The sequence below is a fragment of the Microtus ochrogaster genome, linkage group LG2 (genome assembly GCF_000317375.1).
Source record: "Microtus ochrogaster isolate Prairie Vole_2 linkage group LG2, MicOch1.0, whole genome shotgun sequence".
Lineage (NCBI taxonomy): Eukaryota > Metazoa > Chordata > Mammalia > Rodentia > Cricetidae > Microtus > Microtus ochrogaster.
In genome coordinates, this window is record NC_022028.1 from 2762119 (window position 1) to 2767681 (window position 5563).

A 5563-nucleotide genomic window follows, 5' to 3' on the forward strand; every position below is an offset into this window, starting at 1 on the left:
TGGCACATGTGTGTGAACGCCACTGGAGGCAGAAACATATATACACACACACGTGAGATCATGGCACATGTGTGTGAACGCCACTGGAGGCAGAATTGGGATTGTATCCCTGGCCTGAAGTTACGGGTGGCTGTGAGATACCCAGAATAAGTGCTGGCACCTGAACTTGTGTCTTCCGCAGAGACCAGCGAGTGCCCTTAACTGATGTGCCAGTCTCTCCAGCCCCATTCACCTGATGTTTATGCCATCGCTCTCTCACTGATCCCAAAGCTCACCACTTTCGTCTCTTGGGTTCCTCCTCTCTCCACCCACGGCCTCTGGAGTCACAGGTCTGCACCACCAGGCCTGGCTTCAACGTGAGTTCTGGGGCTCTGAACTCAGGTCTTTACCTGATGCTTATTTGAGTCATCGCCCCAGCTTTCAAGTCATTTAATAAAAAGTGGGGTTTGCTTTGTTTTGATTTTTGTAGTTTTGTTTTTAAAATTCTGTCCTCTGGACCGTGACTGAGGAGACAAACCATGCAGGAAACAGTCTTAAACCAGGAAATAGGGGAATGAGACTGCGTCATTGGGAACACCAAACACTGTCAGTGCTGAGCATGCACTTTTCTCCCTAGCTATTCTTGGTCTGGTAAAGCATATCAATGTCTAGGTTTGTGCTTTAGCATATATGTGGTCCATTTCCTTGTAGGATATACGCTGACTGCCCCAAGACCATATAGACCACAAGTGGTATGGAATGGGATACAGAACTTCTATAAATAAATGCCTGACAACTGAATTAAAGGAAAAAAAAAAAGTAAAATTCTGAATACTGGAGTAAAAGCATTTGCTGTCAAACCCATGAGCTGAGTTTGCTCCCATCCCCCACGCGGTAGACGAGGACAAACTCCCACGAGCTGTCTTCTGATTGCCAGGCATGTGCTGTGCACACACATGGGATACAAAACAAAAATGTATCTTAAAAATTTCAAAGATTTTGGAAAAATTAGGAATTCTAAATTTCATTTAAAACTTCACACACACACACAGATTCACACACATATGCATTACTTTTTATCACATTAGGCTGGGCCTGGCGTGTTCCTCAGTGGTGGACTTCTTGCCTAGCGTGCATGTGGTCCTAGGTGCAAGGACCAACATCAGCAAAATGAAGAGGAAAAAAAAAATATTTAAAAAAATACCACGGTAGCTTGCAGGTGTTTATACCTTTCAAAATTATCTAGCAGCGCTTATTGTACACACTTATGTTTTAACACAACCACACTTCCTATGCCAAGGCAATTTCTGTTCTGTCCTTATCGCGTCGGATTGCCACAGAAACGCGTTTCCATGAATTAAGATAGGCCAAGCCCTTATCAGCTTCGCGGGCTGCACACTGCTGTATCTTTTCGGTAGCTAGGAGTACTTGGCCCAATTCGTCTGGGCACTGTCCAGTTTCCCATTGCTATCAGTAGCTCAGGCTCCCACACTAAGATGCATCCAAAGGCACAGAGTAGTGAGTTTCCCATGATCGGGGGTATGCAAGCAGAGGCTAAAGGATGCTTTCGGAGGCACTCTGAGGGAAGTTTGAGCCTGGGATCAAACTCAGGCCATCAGACTTGGTGAGCCAAAGTTTTTGGATATTTGAGATAGGGTCTCATGCAGGCCAGGCTAAGTGCAAACTGACTCTTTTGCTGCAGATGACCTTAAACTCCTGATTTTCTTGCCTCCACCTCCCAAGTGCTGAGGTCACAGGTGTGCACCACCGTGCCCCGTTTTCTGCTCATGAGTTGAATGACCATCTGTGGATGGGTCCAGCTGCAGCTGTCAGGGTGTCTGTCTGGTGGTGACTTCCTAAAACCATCACCTTTTGAATTTATTAAGCAGGATTCTGCTGTGAGCAAGAACTGAACCTAAGGTTAACCGTGGGCTTCCCCTCCCCCATTCCTTAGGGCACACTGAGCAGGAGCTCCCTGCACCCTAGAATCCCAGCACTCTGACAACCACCCCACAGACAGTGAGCCTCAGCCCCTCCTATTGAGGAGTCAGTTTTATCTGGTCCCATCTGGAAAGAAAGCGCCGAACATCAATGGATATGTAGAAAGACAGACTGCTTTTGTTCTCTGGTCTATTGATTAACTTATGCACATTCGTAGACTCAGCTGCCCTGCTGGAAAGAGGACTCTGGGTAGGTGGGGGTGCTCAGCTGGACACCGAGCTGGCCAGCCCCAGGAAGGAGAGGAAGGGTGGGGCCCCAGATCAATTAGAGCCCTGGATCAAACACCCCTAGGATGCATTTTGTGTGTTTCTCATTCCGGTTTCCTAGCGCCTCCCTCTCCAAGTGTGCTCCCTCCCCGATCTCTATCTGTGTCTCTGACAAGGTCTGGTATAGCCCACATTGGCCTTGAATTCATGCTTCTCCAACCCTAGCCTCCTACACGCTGAGATTGTGGGCATGTACCACTCAGCCTGGCTTCAACCACTTTCTCTATATCACTGACAAACAGAGGCTAAGATTTTCATTTCTAGAGAAAAAATGAGATCACAATTCCTAAGAACAGTTGGGTCAGGCCCTTACTCTTAGACCCATCCACTGTGGCCAGCAGATAGGAACCTCCTGGCTACTCCCTCAGGAAACATGTTGAAGAGAGAGAACAGGAACACTCGGAAGTAAGTCCTCAGGAGAAGTGAGACCTTGAGAGGAGCAAAGGGATGTTTCTGGGTCAACACTGTCTGAAACGCCCACATTTCTGGGGTGGCTCATGGACCCTGCATCTCCCTCCATTCACCTCTCTTCATGAGTACCAAGCTGTGATGACGACTTCCTGCTAGCTTCTGCTCTCTGAGCCTTGGTGAGCTTGAGTATACAATGAGATGAGAAACCCTCCTGCCGTGTAGCCACATAATCCAGTGTGGCCACGTAATCCGGTGAAGCCACATAATCTGGTGTAGCCACATAATCCAGTGTGGCCACGTAATCCGGTGAAGCCACATAATCTGGTGTAGCCACATGATTCAGCGTAGCCACATAATCCAGTGTGGCCACGTAATCCGGTGAAGCCACATAATCCGGTATAGCACATAATCTGGTATAGCACGTAATCCAGTATAGCCATGTAATCTGGTGTAGTCACATAATCTAGTGAATTCATAATTACAACCAGAGAATGAGAAGGTAGAAAGAGTTTAGGCCGGGCCTGATGGTACCTACCTCAATCCTGAGATAAAAGGATCACAAATTCAAGGCCTTTGTGAGCTACCGAGTGATTTCAAAGAGGGTCGATCCCCAGCTTTACAGACACACAGGACTGCCTGCCTGTAATCCCAGGAGGTGGAAGCCAGAGGGTCAGAAATTCAAGGTCACTCTCGACACAGAAGAGTTCCTGGTTAGCCTGGATTGCTGAAGACCCTGTCTCAGAAAACAACAAGCCCAGAGTGAGTTCAAGGCCGTCTTAGGCAATTTAGCTCAACCTTGTCCAAGACTTAAAAAGAAAACTAGAAAGTTGGGGGTGTGGAGCTGAGATGTTTATTGTTCACTGGCAGGACACTCATCCAGCAAGCGTGAGGCTCTAGGTTCAATCCTGGACACACAGAACCAAATCACATTGTTAAAATAAAGGGTTCAAGCAGCAGAAACTGGCCTAGCAGGCTCTGGGTTCCAGTATAAGCAAGAAAAATGAATAAGGTTAAGAGAAGAGGAGGGCAGGGGAGGAGGGGGGAGCGGAGGACAGGGAGGACAGGAGAGGGGAGGGGAGAAGGGAGGGAAGGAGAGGAGAGGGGAGGGCAGGGGAAAGCAGGGGAGGGGAGGAGAGGAGAGGGAAGGGAAGGAGAAGGGAGGGGAGGAGAAGGAAGGAAGGAGAGGAGGGGGGGAGAGGACAGGGAAGGAAGGAGAGGAGAGGGCAGGGGAGGAGAGGGACAGGAAGAAGGGAGGAGAGGAGAGGGCAGGGAAGGAGAAGAGAGGAGAGGGAAGGGAAGGAGAAGGGAGGGGAGGGGAGGAGAGGAGAAGAAAGCAGATGTGTATCCCCAAAGAACTCTGGGCTAGTCCCTGCTCTTGGGTCAGCTGGGGATGCTGCACAGCTGCCCATATAACAGAGGCAGAGGCCTTGGGTGGCAGGATCTGGAATCTCTCACCTTTGACTAGCCATGCATTTACTATGACACATTTTAGCATATACATGGAACAGATACAAGGAGTTCTTCAAGGACTGATCTCCTTGCTCCTAAGGAGTTAGCTGGTCCCCAGGCAAGTCATCCAGAGCAGAGAGCCGGCTGGGGACTCTGGAGTTTGCAAGTGTTGGACGTCTCTGTCTGTCTGCTCCTAAGCCAGCCCCAACAGGAGGGGCAGTTTCCAGAAACATCCATCCTGTGCTCTGACCAAGGCATATACCAAAGGAGGTAAAGCTGGAGGTCATGGGCAGGCAACCCAGTTCAGTTGTGTCCATGTGAGCTGGCAACCTGGAGGCAGCACCTCTCGGTGCCCTCCCTAGCTCCTGGTCCTCTAAAGGTGGTGCCTTGTGAGAGCCTGGATCTGGAGGGAGCCCAGCATGCCCCTCTCCTCCAACCCTCAGAGCTGGACAGTCTTAATTAGTGCCAAGACAGAGCGCAATCAAGAGGAGCTATTTGAAAAACAAAACTGGCACCCCTGGGCTGGCACAAGGGACCTGTAACCTGACTTCTTTATTCAACCACTTGTTTCATTCCAAAGGACAGCACCCACAGGGGTTTTTAATTATTATTATTACCTTTATTTATTTATATTGGTGCACACGCCATACATAGCACTATGTAGAGACCAGAGAACAACTTGGGGAGTCAGTTCTCATCTTCCTCTTTATTGTAGGTCCTGAGCATCTAACTCAGGTCCTCAGTTCAAGGCCAGCCAGGGAGAAATGAGACTCTGTCTCAAAAAGAGAGATGGTGGTGGTTTAAGCTGAGGCAGAAAATAATCATAAGTTCAAGGCTAGCCTGGGGCTGCTACACAGTGAATTCCAGGCCTACCTGGGCTGCATAAAGACCTGTCTCAAAAAGAAAAATAATACTAAGGGCTGGAAGGATAGCTGCGTGGATAAGAGCACCCACTGCAATTGCCTAAGACCTGAATTGGGTTCTCAGCGCCCACATCAGGAGAGCCACAACTGTGTGTAACTTCAGTTCCAGGAGATAATGCCTCTGGCCTTCTCGGGCACCCACATTCACATGCAGCCCCCTACACATACACAAGTTTAAAAATAAAATAAATCTTTAAAGTAATAATAATGATGATGATGATGAAGAAGAAGCAATTTTAGCACAGAAGCCAGAGGACCTGGGTGTGAACTCTTGCCCACCTAGCCATGTGACTAACCACGTGACATGAAACAAGTCTCAGGCTCTCTGAGCTTCAGGGTTTCACAGTGCAACCCACTGCTGATCCTGCGTGTTGGAGGTGCATGAGGCAGACATAGTGGAGGATGGCGGCTGGCCCATGGCTCCCGCTGAGTTCAGCTGCACCCTGGACACTGCACACAGCTAACGCTGTCAGAGGGTGGGCAGGAGGGTCATACATTCAGGTAGGTGAAGCCACAAAGGTATGAGGGGAGTGT